This window comes from Saccopteryx leptura, chromosome 4, assembly GCF_036850995.1.
Source record: "Saccopteryx leptura isolate mSacLep1 chromosome 4, mSacLep1_pri_phased_curated, whole genome shotgun sequence".
Lineage (NCBI taxonomy): Eukaryota > Metazoa > Chordata > Mammalia > Chiroptera > Emballonuridae > Saccopteryx > Saccopteryx leptura.
In genome coordinates, this window is record NC_089506.1 from 166,254,043 (window position 1) to 166,269,919 (window position 15,877).

The 15,877-nt window shown below is 41.1% G+C and overlaps 1 protein-coding gene across 5 annotated transcripts in view; it reads left to right on the plus strand.

Annotated features, from left to right (window-relative positions):
• The first annotated feature begins 1,037 nt into the window (after window positions 1-1,037).
• Window positions 1,038-15,877, plus strand: part of FER (FER tyrosine kinase) — a 460,210-nt gene continuing 445,370 nt past the window's right edge. For all 5 annotated transcript variants that reach the window (XM_066381979.1, XM_066381978.1, XM_066381980.1 and 2 more), the window contains exon 1: window positions 1,038-1,428. The gene's annotated coding sequence lies outside the window, so the exon portion shown is untranslated. The remainder of the gene's footprint in view (window positions 1,429-15,877) is intronic.

Consider the following 15,877-nt stretch of genomic DNA (forward strand, 5'->3'; position numbering starts at 1 on the left):
AGATAGAGCTCCCAGGTTCTTGAGAACAACATTCCTAGGAAGTAAAGCTAAGTACTGATTAAAGACCTATCTAGTCATCAAAAAGATTAATCTTCACTTCAGAAATAAGAGAAAGTGCTCAATGATTTCAGCTTTTGTGAGGTAAATGATCTGAGAATGGAAATCTCCTCCTCCATCTTCAATGGGGAGAATTAAGTCTCTTATTTCAAAATTTGATTTTTCTTTACGAAGTATTTAGGGTTCTTTTAAACAGTAGGCAAAATAAGTCCAATGTAAAATTTATGTTTTTCTATGTGTAGGGCTTTCACTATGGCCAAATGAACAGCCCTGTTTAGAAAAAATATTCACCCCACCCCTCTGGCTCCCACGTTAAAGTTTTAAAGAGGTGTAGGGAGGAGATGGGTGGGGTTGGTTGAAGTTAGATTTGCTCCAGGCAAAGAATGTGGTTCAACCAAAGTACGTGATACAATGTTCTAAAAAATCGGCTACAGGAACACACCCTTGAATGGTGACTAATAACTATCTTACTGTTACAGATCACCTAGTTATCTTTAACTCACATTACTCCTTTTCCACTAAATTCTTTTGGTGAAGGACCAAGCTGGGTTCTTCACGCATTGTAGGCTCAGGAAGGTAAGAACTTGATTATCAGGACCACTCACAGGACTGATTCGGAAGGTGAAATACGCGTATTTAAGGATGGGGGGGTCCGCGTCTCCAAAGCAGCCTCTCTTCCCGGAGATTTCAGCTCCCGGGATCACTCAGCACCCCGCGGGCACACTTAACATTTTAATCACGCCTCCGCCCCCACCCTCCGAATTCCTTTCCGGCCGCGGATCCGCGCGTAGTCCCTTCCAGGCGGCCCCAGCTTATCACACCCGACCCGGCCACTTCCCGGCTGGTCGCGGCCCGCCGAGTCTCCCAAAGTTTCCTGTGACGCTGCGGTCCGCCTCCGGCGCATCCCGCCCTACTCCCTCCCGGCAGCGCTGGATGCCCGCTAGGGAGGAGCGGGCTCCAGGGACGCAGAGCGCAGCGCAAGCAGGAGGACCTCGGGGCCCCGCCGGAGCGGGATAGCGGCCCAGAAGACGGCGGCCACAGCTTCACGCCTCCCCTGGCCGCGCCCACTGCCCCGGTCCGCGCGCGCCCACCCGGCCCGGAGCCCGAGTCCCACCCACCCTCCGGGGCCCGGGCCAATCGGCCGCGCCCCGCCTCCTGGGAGCTGGTGGAGGAGGGGGTTGGGGCCGGCCGGCAGCGCCGCCTTCCGCTCGTGTCCATTGGCTGAGGCCTCGAGGGTGCACGGAGACCGGAGTGCAGCTGGATTGGCCGTAGGTGCTCGTGACAGCTGCGCCCATTGGTTGTGGCGGCCCCCGTGACGCGGGGTGGCGACTGGCTCCCCTGTCTGAGGGGCTCCTGGTTGTCAGGTTCTAGGTAAGTGAGTTTCGCGCCGCCGACGGCGGGCGCTGTTGTCCGGGGCAACGCCGGGGGAGGGGGGAAGAGGAGGGAAGGCCGGCGGAGAACCGGGGCCACGCTCCCTGCCCGCAGAGGGGTGCCGGGGACTCAGCCTAACTGCGGCGGCTGCGCCGAGTGCTCTTCCTCCGCCCTCAGCCCCCCCCTCCTGCCCCAGGCTGCGGGGTCTCCCGCCCGTCCTCCGCCCGCGGCGGAGCATTCCTGCTTGGGGTTTGGGCCGGGCTCCCACCCGCTCCGGCGACGCCTGCCCCTCCCAGCAGCGCGGGACAGGAGGCTGGGGAGGGGGCGGGTGCCGGCGCGGAGGGGCTGGGGCGGGCGCCGCGGCCCCGCCCCGTCGCCGGGTCTAGGGGCTGCGGGGCGTGGGGCGGTGGGGGCCGGAGGCACCGCCCATCACACCCGCACCCCCTCTCTCGGCGTGCTCCCCTGCCGGCGCGGCCCACCCCGAACCCCTGGATGCTCGCAATCCCTTCTCGCGCTGGGGCCCTGCGGTCTCCCGTGACCCCCGGGGCGCGACCCCTGCTCTTCGTCCGTCTGCCTCCTTACCTCCCGCTGTTCCCCCTCACCTTCCATCCCTGGTCCTGTCTGGGCCGGGGCGACGCCGGAGAGACAGTCCACAGAGAACTATTAAGTGTGAAGCTAGTGCAGCCGGGTAGTGTCTGCTCTGTTCTCTCCTTGCCATGTAGGGCTTAGGAGGCACCTTTGGGTCAGCTTTCTGCCATTGGAATCTCCCTTAGTATCAACTTTGTTAAACGCACTGCTTTGAGTTTGTATTGGTACTGCCAGGCTGGGTACGTCATGCACAAATGAAGGCGGTAACTGTGAAGTTGTTGCTTTTTACTTTGTATATTTGTGATGTTATCTAATGCTGTGCAATCTCAAATCCAAAAATTTATTAAGGCTTGTAGCCTTTGGTTTTCATTCGCCTTACTGTTGAAAAGAAGCGTCAATCTTTTTAATTAGTAAGAAGCTTCATACAACCATAGCGTTCTCTCTGACACTTGGACGTCGACTGCTCTAACGAGATAGTATACCATTTTTCTCTAAGAGAGTAAACATTTTCTCTAATGGAATCACTGCATATAAAAGTACAATGTAAAAATCAATAAGACTAGACCCAAAACTATTTTAGTGATTATAGACTAGAAAATGCTTTTCAACCTATAGAATGGGAACAGGATTTTTTTTAAAAAAAACTATTGCAAAATAGTTATATCACTAGTGCAGTGTTGTAGTCCTGGTATACCTATATGGTATTAAGAAAAACATATTTATGAAGAGCCACAAGTTTGTCAGTCAGTGCAAAGGAAGGCTGAGTCTATCTATTGTAATCCAGGAACACTTTTCTGCTGGTATTAAACCAAGGGAACTGTGTTTCCAAAGATATTAGGAATATTTAGTGAGTACACGGACACAGGTGGAAACATTTCCTCTTTTCTTCCATGAATGTGGAAACATTTTTTGTTTTCTTAGTGAAAGACCTTTGTGAAGATTTGTTTCTCTTCTGCACTGAGGGTTGCCAGCATTAAACAAATCCCATGGACAATTATTTAGGGTTCAGTTAATGCAGCTTCTGCACTACTTCAAAGGTTGATATCAGTAGTTTGGAAGAAACAGTCCAAACAGGCTTTGCTAGGAAAATCACAGTCAGATCATCTTCAACTGTTAGGTAACTATAACTCTGGTCAAATTTGCCATTTTCTTTCCTCCACTATTTCAAGATGAAAAAATTCAAACAATGCAGAAAATTTGCGTTGGTCAGTACCCAACTACTTGCACAGCAATAACATTTTAAAGACATTTGATACATAATAACTAAACAAATGATCAAGTTGGAAAAGCCACATGAATATGTATCATATCAAAATATTGTAAGATGCTATTTCTATTTGTGGATGCAGGTAGTGTTTATAAAACCTATAACAATTTAATTCCATGAGACTATTATAAAGCAATCTTATAAGTTAGAAGTCATTGTCTTTGCCAATCAAGGCCCAGGTGAGTAAATTGCATTTTGGTAATCAGAAAAAGAATGAAAATCTAATGAAGTTGTTATACAAATAAAAGTTTTGTCTTAAAATCTGACTCCTGTGTTAATAGATTCTAGTTTTGTACTTGATTTTTAAATAAGCATCTTTTTTTGAAGACAGGTCCAAGGGACTACCAATTATGCAATGTATTGGTAACTTAATAAATAGGATCAATCTAAATATGTTGTTTTAGAAATAGAATGTATTCTTGTAGTGGAAAAAGAAAGCTTTCAAATGTGAACTTTTAAAAGAACTATTTCATGGAAAATGAAGTAATTACTTAGATTTATATTTTGATAGGGCTCAAAACTTTGTTGGGTGTTGTTTCATGGATATTTTGTTACAGAACTTCAGTTTATAATAGAATAAGAAATGGCTACTAGTTTACATATATGTTTATTGTATTTGTAATTTTTCCATACTTACGAAGTTTCTGCACTCTTAAGTATTTGAATCCTGGTTTTCAGTTTTAGTTTATCCTGTTATCTCTTTTTCATACTTACCTCATTTTTTTATAACTAACTTCTTAAATGTTGTAATTAAGAGCTATGTCTCAGAATTTATAGATCTTTGGATTAACATTAATTTTTCACATCTCATTTGTCTATGGCATGCTTATGTATGGTTAATTTTCCACATCACTGAGAGATTAAAGGGAATGAGAAAATCATAGTTTTGGAACTTTGAAAAGAATAAGATGTTTAGATGTTTTTTAATCAAAGCTGTAGGTTTTCCCCCCCGCCTCCCTCTGTCTTTCCTTTTCTTCTTCCTTTTTAATTTTTATGGTAAAAGTTAAATGCCTTAATATCAATTCAGTGAAACTATAGAGAAGAAATGTCACCAATAAGTCCACAATAGTTAATGCTTTGGAAAATAAATGAAACTTGTTTTTTCTGTAACTCTCTACTAATTATTGCAGTTTTATGGTTTTCATTGCAGTGTATCTGCACTTGCATCTAAATTTGTAGGAGTTTTTTTATTTTTTATTTTTTTTAGTGAGAGAGAGTCAGAGAGGCAGAAACAGGAAGGGAGAGAGATGAGAAGCATCAATTTGTAGTGGTGTCACTTTAGTTTTTCATTGATTGCTTCTCATACTAACTTTGAGGGGGGGCTCCAGCTGAGCCAGTGACCCCTTGCTCAACCCAGTGACCATGGGATCATGTCTAGGATCCCAAGCTCAAGCCAGTGACCATGTGCTTCAAGCTGGTGAGCCCGCACTCAAGCTGGATGAGGCTGCGCGCAAACCAGCTACCTTGGGATTTTGAACCTGGGTCCCCAGCATCCCAGGTCAACACTTTATCCACTGTTCCACCATCTGGTCAGGCTAAACTTGCAGGAGTTTTTGAACTTGACATTCAGTTACCCTAAATTAGAGGAAGACTCCAAGATCTGGAAGAAAAATGGAGAAGAATAGAGGACATACGTATTAGAATCAAAACGAAAGGATCAGACCCAAGCAATGATCTACTTTTTTTTAGTTCTTAAGTATAAATATAATCCTAGATACCCATATGAAATTGCTTTATGGCTGACAGAGCATGGGGCTTTTCAAGTTTTTTCTTTGTAATTAAAAATATCTAGGTAAGGTGAAGTTTATTTTAGTGTCTTTCTACAAATATTTTTAGATTTCTTCACTTTTGGGATATTACATATTCAGCTTTTTAAAATTTAATGTCATGCATGATTTGTAATTATTTCTTAAACATTCATCTATATTTATGAAAGAATAATTAATTTTTAGTCTGTATATCATCACCACTTACTATAAGCTTGACATTGTTTCCTCCTTTAGAAGGTTTTAATTAAAAGACTGACAATTTTAGTTTAGGTGTGTTTTGCTAGGTCACATCATGTAGTGAAAGAAGATTCATTTTTCTTTGGAGCCAGATAATCTGAGTTTCTTTCGGAAGTCAGGAATTTCTTCTGTGGGGTTTTGTTGTTATTTATTTACCTATTTTGAGAGGGAGAGAGAGATGAGAAACATTTACTTATAGTTGCCTAACTTTAGTTGTTAATTGATTGTTTTCTCATATGTGCCTTGACTGGGGTGCTCCATCTGAGCTAGTGACCTCTTGCTCAAGCCGGTGGCCTTGACCTCAAGTCAGCAACCATTGGATCATATCAATGATCCTATACAGTACTCAAGCCTGCAACCCTGTGCTCAAGCCAGATGAGACTTCACATCAGCTGGTGACCTCAGGGTTTTGAACCTGCGACCTCAGTGTCCCAGGGTTGATGCTCTATCCACTGTGCTACCACTGGCCAGGCAGGCAAGTTATTTAATCTCTTTAAACCAGTTTCCTCATCTGTAAAATGAGGATGATTAAGTTGCCTCACAAGGTTATTATGAAGAAGAAATGAGACAATGTAGGTAAAATGCCTGAATTTAGGAAGTCCTCAACTTCCATATTTTGTTAGTTCCTTACATTATAGTTTTAATTTTATCTCTCCTGGTATTACTGTGTTTAGCGTACCATCCTAAAAGTCCTTAAATTTTAGACTTATGAAATTAAAATTACACTAAATTTACTTGAATGATATTTGCACTTGTATAGGCAGAGCAAATAATTAGAAATATCCCTGATTAGCTGTTCTTTTATAATTCTCCAGTTACTCTGTCTCAGTAGGGATAGTCAGAAATTTAAATGCTTTTTATCTCAAAATATGTTTAGTTTTTCTGAATTTCTGAATTATTTTTTTCACTTTAGATTATTATCTATTTTTGGATGCTTTCCCAAAATTTCTTTCATTTAAATCACTAATATTTGCTTAAAAGTGATACAGAAAAACTAAATATTACTTTCTTAAGTCTCCAGTCTTCCTCTCCACCTTAAACCACATTTATTTAATCTGTTTAAAAATTAAACTCTCCCTGGCCCAACAGCTCAATTGGTTATCGATGCACAGAAATTGCTGGTTCAATCCCCACCTGGGCATATACAGAAAGATTGTTTCTGTCTCTCTCTCTCTCCCTTCCTCTCTCTCTAAAATCATTAAAAAAAACAACCAACCTTAAACTGTATTTTCCAATGTAATATTACGTGAAATTCTGAGTTGAATGTTTTCTGCCTCCTGCTGATGTATGGTTATTTTTTAAGGAGCAATATTTTATAAATACTCCTATTTCAAAATGTGTGTTCTATAAGTATATGGTTTTAATTCTTAAAAACACATACAACGTAAATGTAGAGACCAGCCTATAGTTACTGGGTGTTGTGAAACAAGCACTGAACTGAGTGAAGTGTTAGGAATTGAACCAGATCGTCCTTATTGCCTCATCCAGCAGTGAAACAAAGATTTTGTAATCTAAGTCAGTGATTCTCAATAGTTTTTCCTATCCAGTACAAGATATTTACATGTGTGTCATACACTAATGTGCAGTTCCTGCCATGCTTTCTATAATTCTATCTTACTCTCTTCTGCTCAAGAAAGCATATCAGATTACAAGTGACTGAAAATGACATCATTATAGGGAGAAACTTGAATTTACTCTGATTTATTGAGGAAAGTGAGTTATTAAAAAAAAAAAGTGCATAACCAATATTAGCAACAAATACTTGAGACATGCCTTACGGTACTACAGTTGAGACCCAAGTTACACATTTTGCTGAAATGAATGCCTTTCCATTTTTAAAAATAAGTACTGCAGTGCTATAGAAGAAAAGATTACTAATTTTATGTTAATTGATAATGAAGAGCCTTACATTTCAAAGTCACAGTAACTGATGACAAACATTTAAAAATATTTCAGGCCCTGGCTGGGTAGCTCAGTTGGTTACCACATTGCTCTGATACATCAAGGTTGTGGGTTCAACCCCTGGTCAGGGCTCATAAAAGAAGCAACCAATGAATGCACAACTAAGTGGAATAACAAGTTGATTTTTTTCCTCTCTCTTTTAAATTAATAAATAAAAAAATTTTAAAAAGAAAATGTTAGCTTCCTATGAAAATATTTGAATAACAGTACTATGGTCTTTATTGTAAATGAAATAACACTAATTATAGAAAAATTAAAATTAGTTTTGTAGTATAAATTATTTTATTTGCAAAAAAGTATTTCTGTACTGGGACAAATGGTTTTAGGAGAAGGAGAAACTCAATACTAGAATATTTATATTCTAGGTATTTAGTGTATAGAAATACTTTTTACATTGGTTCATTCAGATAAATATCTTTAAAATTACATCACTGTGAATGAGATTGCTTCTAAATAGCCCATCCTGCATGGATGTAGTATGTATAATAATCAGAAACAAAGACTTAGAAAAACAATGTTCATTAGACCCTTGACATTAGCAAATGGTATTTCTTGAAATCTTTGTGGATCTAGGATATACCTAGCTCTATAAAATAGAGTCATTTAATTGAAAAATTTAAATGATCCCTTCAGACCTTTAACAATTTTATAATAGGACTGGAGTCATTAAAGTTGTTAAGCCATATTTTACTTCCAAAATGAAGGCTGAAGGCTTTACATCATGTCATTAGTATACATGCAAAGTTTCTTATTCCTGACTCTTGTGTTCTTAGGTTTATAGAACAAGAGCATTTCTAGCCTTGTCACAAAGTTGAAGAGTTAGTCCTTGATCATTAATTCTTTTTTTTTGTGTGTGTGACAGAGACAGATAGAGAGAGGGACAGATAGGGACAGACAGACAGGAACGGAGAGAGATGAGAAGCATCAATTCTTTGTTGCGGCACCTTAGTTGTTCATGGATTGCTTTCTCATATGTGCCTTGACCAGGGGGCTACAGCAGACCGAGTGACCCCTTGCTTGAGCCAGCGACCTTGGGCTCAAGCTGGTGAGCCTTGCTCAAACCCCATGAGCCCATGCTCAAGCTGGTGACCTCAGGGTCTCGAACCTGGGTCCTCCACATCTCAGTCCGACACTATCTGCTGCGCCACCACCTGGTCAGGCGATATTAATTCTTGATGCTTGCTGTTCTCTTTTGGATATGTCGTCTGCTCAGAGTTGGAGACTTCTGTAGTTTGTGTCCCTTATACTCTGAATGCCTACCTTGGGGGATTTTCCAAATTTCTCTTATCAGTTGGTATGGCTCTTGTTAATTTCACATTATATAAAAAAAATGCATTTGACTCTTCTACCAATATTCAATTTTGGTAACAATTGAGTCAGTACCCATTGTAGCAGCCGTACCACCGCTTGGTTCATGAAGATGTTTATACAATGTCCTGAATTTCTTTTGAATTGTATTTCCTCAGAATCACATTCTTTCTATATACACTTATACAAGTTAATCATCATTTATTGATTTTTATATTTTTAAGAAAGAGAATGAGAAAGGATGAAGGGAGAGAGAGGGAGGAGAATGAGAACATTAACTCAAAGTTGCTTCACTTTAGTTGTTCATTGATTGCTTCTCATACGTGCCTTGACCAGATGGTCTCAGGCCAAGCCAGTCCCCATTTCCCCAAGCCAGTGACCTCGGGATCTTGTCAGAGATCCTGCATTCAAGCCAGCAACCCCACGTTTAAGCTGATGAACAACGTTCAAGCTAGTGACCTCAGGGTTTTGAACTGGGGACCTCAGCGTTCTGGAGTCAACGCTCTTATCTATTGTGCCACCACTGGTCAGGCAGGTTACTCATCATTTAAACTTTCACTAAGCTTTTACAAATTTTACTTTGTCTAGGAGCAAAGGAAACATTTTCAAGCATCACCTTTTTGTTTCAATATAGAGTTTGTGTAGTATGGTGGTCTTCCTAATAACACATATGCAGTCACTGTCACATTTTATATCCATTTTGAACTTAATCCAAACTTACATATTCTGGTTAAGTACCATTGCTTTGTCAGGCCTCTACTTTCTATGTATTGAGTAAATTTTCAATAGTAGAGTGATTAAAGGGAACTAAACAATGCAGTTGTCTCATAATTATTAATGAAAAATAACTAGTTAGATCACTATCCTAATTATTTTAAAGGGTTATATTGGAGAACTATATGGATCTTTAGATTAATATATAATGGGAACTTTTTACAAAGCAGAAGGCTGCTTTTCTCTTGCCAATATATATAACATATATTACATTTGTATAACTATTTGTTTATATACATTACTTTTTCTACCCCTCTTTGACATTTTAACCTCGAAGGTAGAAATAACTTTCATCAGTAAAAGTTTTTTAGTATATTTTGTATATTCAGATATTGTTATGGAGGAAGGGCATTAATATTTGTTTAGTGCCTACTAAAAGTTCTCACTTGTATATTTTTGTTTTTGTGCCAACCCTGTAAATTGGATAGATTGTACATGTTTTCTTTCTTATTTTAAAAAGATTTTGTTTATTGATTTTTTAAGAGCGAGAGGGTGTTGGGGGTGGTGGGAAGCATCAACTTGCAGTACCTGCTTCTTGTATGTGCCTTGACCAGGCACCTGCAGGACTTCGAACGGGCGCCTTCAGCATTCCAGTCCACTCTGTGTCCGCCGCACACCACAGGCCAGGCAGATGTTCTCTTCTTGTGATCTGGAACCAATTTCAGGTCACATCATTTATCCAAGGAGACCCAGAAGTTGAATTCAGGTCCTTCATATGCTAAACTTGAAATAAATACAAGTGGTAAGTGTCTAAATACAGTAAATCATCAACAGTCCTGAATTTAACATCAGTTTTAATTATTTTGGAATGACTCCAAACGTCCATGTTGAAATATTTGCAGCTTTGCTGAAATGAATTCCTGTTCTTGGAAGTGAGACCCTAGATATGCATGACCCTAGCTAACTGCCCAGTGTCCACATCTTGGCTTGTTCTCTGTCTGGGGTTGTATTATTCAATATATTGTTAAGTGATAACATGTTGTTTCTTTAAAGTATTTTTCTGAAAAGAAAGCCAGCTGCTAGAACGAAGAAAAAGTAAAGAAGCCTAAGAAAGTGGTGGATCTTAGCCAGAAAATAGACATTTTTGAATAAGTTTATAAAAGGAATATTGAGCCTGACCAGGCGGTGGCGCAGTGGATAGAGCGTCGGACTAGGATGCAGAGGACCCAGGTTTGAGACCCCAAGGTCGCCAGCTTGAGCGCGGGTTCATCTGGTTTGGAGCAAAAGCCCACCAGCTTGAACTCAAGGTCGCTGGCTCCAGCAAGGGGCTCCTTGGTCTGCTGAAGGCCCGTGGTCAAGGCATATATGAGAAAGCAATCAATGAACAACTAAGGTGTTGCAATGAGCAATGAAAAACTAATGATTGATGCTTCTCATCTCTCTCCATTCCTGTCTGTCTGTCCCTGTCTATCCCTCTATCTGACTCACTCTCTGTCTCTGTAAAAAAAAAAAAAAAAGAATGTTGAGCCCTGGCTGGTTAGCTCAGTTGGTTAGCCTGTCCTCCGTCCTCCGGAAACACCAAGGTTGCAGGTTCCATTCCTGGTTGGGCACATAAAGGAAGAAACCAATGAATGCACAACTTAAGTGGAACAACAAATGAATGTTTCTATTTCTCTCTTCCTCTCTTTACCTTTCCCTCCCTCTCTCTACCTTTCCCTCCCTCTCTCCCTCTCCTTTTCCTTGCCTCTCTTTCTCCCTCCCTCCCTTTCTCCATTTGTTTCTAAAAATAATAATAATAAAAAAAGGAATGTTGAATCCAGTGTCTTTGGTCTGGATGTGAACTGACCTACCTTACTTTTTTGGGAAACAAAAGTTGACTTGTGAAACGTTGTTGAGTGTTCTAGCTCTCAAAAAATTTGCATAGTTTTTAGATGGATTTATTGAAAATGGCAGGGATGTTATATTCTTAAATCTTGTTTTACTTGCCTTCTCTCTCACCCTCAACAATAATATTTGAAAGAGATTTGACTGTTTATAAATAGCTGCTACTTTCTAGAAGTTAATGAATGTAGTCATTACAAATATCTTAAAATATTAACATAAACAGCAGTATCTCACAGGATAATCTAGGTGTCCTTTTCCGGGTTTCATGATAACAGAATACTAGCTAGACCTTGGTGATGTCCTCTTTCCAAGATTCGGATTCCTATTTGTATTTTGGATCTTGATTTATTCTGTGACCGGAACTGGCTGTTTATGATCAAAGTGATTTAGGTTAGTTAGGGACACTTCCTATTATATACAGTAATATCATGGTTTTTGAAAGAGGATAAGATAGTAAAGAAATAGACATCTCCTTGAATTAACCTACATTATAAAAATAATGCAGAAATGCTCTGTGTCTCAGAAGAGGCAAGTTGTAGGAATGGGACAGAGAGCAGGAAGGCATATGATTCTTTTTTGGTCATTCAACAAATGTGAATAGAATACTGACTTTATATAAGGACTTACTTTATAGTTACACATAATTATAAAGCACAGAGAGATTTCAGGTTTTTTCTGAGTGTATGATGTAGTGGAAGGAGCATGGATATTAGAACCAAACCCGCCTAGGGTTGAATCTGTGCCATCAGTAATTAGTTGTATGAATTTAGGCACATAGTTTTTATGGCTTCAGTTTTTCCACTTGAAAACTGATATCAGTTTCATCTGATAACTGGTAATAATAATTAGATTTTTAAATTTCTTCAGTTGTATGAGATCAAAACCCTATTCATACTAGTTTAGGACACTGGAACACACAGCAGTATATATTTTTTAGATACAGATGGATTTAGTAGACTCAAACAATGGCCTCAGGACATGTCCAGTGACTTCCTCTTATGTCAGATATACTTTCAGGTGGTTCTTCTTTATGTAGACCTGTGATGGCTTCAGGCTTACATTCTTTCAGTTTAGCAAGCCCAATATTAAAGAGCTTCTTATCCATTTTAGCATTAGTCATGGGATTATATCTCATTAAGAAATTGGTCAACCTGACCAGTGGTGGCACAGTAGATTGAGTGTTGACTTGGAACACTGAGGTCCCAGGTTCAAAACCCCATGGTTGGAGGCTTGAGTGTGGGCTCATGCAGCTTAAGCACAGGCTTGTCAGCTTGAGCATATGGTTAGTGGCTATGCGTGGGATCATCAAGATGATCCTGAGCTCACTGGCTTGAAGGCCAAGGTCATTGGCTTGAGCCCAAGGTTGCTGGCTTGAGCAAGGGGTTACTCGCTCTGCTGGAGCTCTGCCCCCTGCCCCCATCAAAGCATATATGAGAAGCAATCAATGGACAACTAAGTGACACACTATGAGTTGATGCTTCTTATCTCTCTCCCTTCCTGTCTGTCTCCCTTCCTTTCTCCCCTCCCCTCAAAAGAATAAAAAACTGGGTCATATTTCCATCATGGTCCTGTGGTGAGGGAGATAGCATATGACGATAGGCCAGATCTGGACCAGATTCTAACTATTGTAACTGGGAATAGGAACTTTGGTCAGCCATAGGGACGGAGAGTCAGGGTGGGTGGGTCACTGAAAGAAAAAGAAGATATGTGGATACTGGGCAATATAACTGTTGGGCAGATAAAATATATTATGCTTACTTTGTTAAAGATGGCGCTGCCCACATGGAAGCCCATCTCCCAGGTGATGATATTAGTTGCCCTTATGCTTGGAATGGGCGTAATTATATTAATGTGTGTTGGGGGCGGGCTGTGGGCAGGCAGGATCCTTGTAGCCTGGGGCTTGGCTTTAGGACTAAGCCTTTCCCACCCTTTTTGATGTGGGGTGGACTTTGTATCAGAGACTTCCTTGTTTTGTATATTGGATTAAAGGTTTTGATTTCTGCACTATAAAGTCGGGCAGACCAGGAGCTTGCTCTCTTGGTTCCTGAGATTAGCATTAGAGGAGAGAGCAGAGAGGAGAGCAGAGAGAGGCCATGTGGAGGAGGCCAGGAGAAGCAGCCAAGATGGCGGAGTGTTGAGTGAGAAGCCAGTTTGTGCAGGGAGAAGGAAGGAGATGGGGAACAGAGGTGAATAAGTCTGGTGAGCTAGAAACCTTTGATTCTAGGAAACTCGGATAAGTCAGTAGCTTTGTGAGCACTGAATGAGTAGGTTTTGGAGCCCAGTGTGTGTTTTTACTTGCCCACCGCGTACAAGCTGGGATTAAAGCTAATGGCCCACCAGTTCTTGGCTCCATTGTTTCATTACCGTCTGTCCGAATCTAATGGGAACCTGCATGGGCCAGGCGGCTGTGATGGTGGCCGTGAATACTGGCTTTACACACAGAAATATTAAGACTCTCAAGGTAACACAATCAAAGATGTTTACAAATCTTTCAGGGTTCATCTTCCTTCACTAGCCTAGAGGTATTTTATCCTCAAGATTCCAGTAAGGGGGAGGAACTACAATCAAGGTGGTATATAAATTCTGCCTCCTGTTGAAAGAGAAGTTTCTAGGTTAACCTTTATTTTAGATTTAAAACTGAATGACCTATTGTTCTTGCAAGCCAGAAACTTCTACATTCCTCTCCCTCTCCTCCCTAAAGGAGGGACGGAACAGGAAGCCTGATAGGAAAGCCTGACCTTTCCTCCCAGAATATCAATATCAATTTTCAGCTTTTTGGTAGCTTACAACATGACTAGACTTTAATGAACTGTATGGCCCACCATTTTCTGGCTCCACAGTACCTTTACTGTCTGCCTGAATCCAATGTGAACCTGCATGGCCATGACAGTGGTCCCTGGCCTTATAGCATCCTAAAGGACTGCTCCCCACCCCCTACAAGGAGTCTCCCAGTTCAAAATGTCAGTAGTACTGAGACTGTGAAACCACACTGTAAAGCCAGTATCCACGTCCACCATCACAGCCACCTGGCCCATGCAGGTTCTCATTGGATTCGGACAGACGGTAATAAAACAACGGAGCCACGAACTGGTGGGCCATCATCTTTATTCCTAGCTTGCACCCAGTGGGCAAGTAAAAACACACACTGGGTTCCAAAACCCACTCATTCAGTGCTAAAAAAGCTACCGACTTGCCCTGGCCAGATAGCTCTGTTGGTTAAGAGCATCGGCCTGAAGTACAGAGGTTTCTGGTTCGATCCCTGGTCAGGGCACATAGAGGAACAGATTGATGTTCCTCTCACTCTCTCTCTCCCTTTCTCTCTGGCTAAAAATTAATTAAAGAAAAAAAAAGCTACTGACTTATTGAGTTTCCTAGAATCAAAGGTTTCTAGCTCACCAGACTTATTCACCTCTGTTCCCCATTTCCTTCCTTCTCCCTGCACAAACTCTGCACAAACTGGCTTCTCACTCAGCACTCCACCATCTTGCTGCTTCTCCTGGCCTCCTCCACATGGCCTTTCTCTGCTCTCCTCTCTAATGTTAATTGCAGGAACTGAGAGAGCAAGCTCCCGGTCTGCCCCACTTTATAGTGTAGAAATCCAAACCTTTAATCCAATATATCAGGTCTACCGGAAAGTTCTGTCCATTTCTATCACAAGTTTCGACATGTAAGCACATGTTTATTTGGCGCATGTTTGCCTCTATTTTTATCACTTAATGTATACATACTGACTTAGCAAATTAACTAAAACAAAGTTGACTCACGTTAGTCTTATGTGTGAAGTGATAGTGTACCCATGGCTACTGATAAAGTTCATTTATGCCACTGTAATTTTTACAAATTTCAGCAAGGAAGAAATGCTACAGAAGCATGTAGAAATTTATTGAAAGTGTTTGGTGAAGGTACAGTTTCTGATAGGACATGCAGAAGATGGTTCGAAAAATTCGAAACAGGTGATTTCGACCTTTCTGATAAGCCACGTTCTAGGCGATCATCTTTGATTGATGATGACGTTGTTAAGACCATGTTGGAGCAAGATCTTTTTCTGACAACATCGGAGATCACAGAAAGGCTTAATTCAGCTCAGCAAACCATTTCGGACCATATTCGGAAGATAGGAATTGTGTGGAAATATTCAAGATGGGTGCCACATGAATTAAGTCAGAAGAATTTGGATGATCGAGTCGTCATATGCACATCTCTGCTTGCTCAGAACAAAATCGAGCCCTTCTTGAACCGGATAATAAGTGGGGATGAAAAGTAGATTACCTATGAAAACATCATAAGGAAAAGGGCATATTGTGAACCCAGAAAACCTAGCCCTTCCACCTCTAAACCAAATTTGACTCTGAATAAGAGAATGTTGTGTATATGGTGGGACATTTGAGGACCAATACATTATGAGCTTTTAAAACCGAACGAAAAGCTCAATTTGGAGAGGTATTGTCAGCAACTGGATAATTTAAAGACGGCAGTCCAAGAAAAGAGGCCGGTGATGTTCAATAGGAAGAACATCATACTGCATCATGATAATGCCAGGCCACATGCTGCTTTGGGGTCTCGTCAAAAAATTGCAGAACTAGGCTGGGAAATTCTGTCGCATCCACCATATTCCCAGACTTAGCACCTTCCGACTATCACTTGTTTTGGTCCTTACAAAATTTTTTGAAGGGCAAAAAATTCAAAAATGAAGAAGATATCAAACAAGCACTGGTTCAAT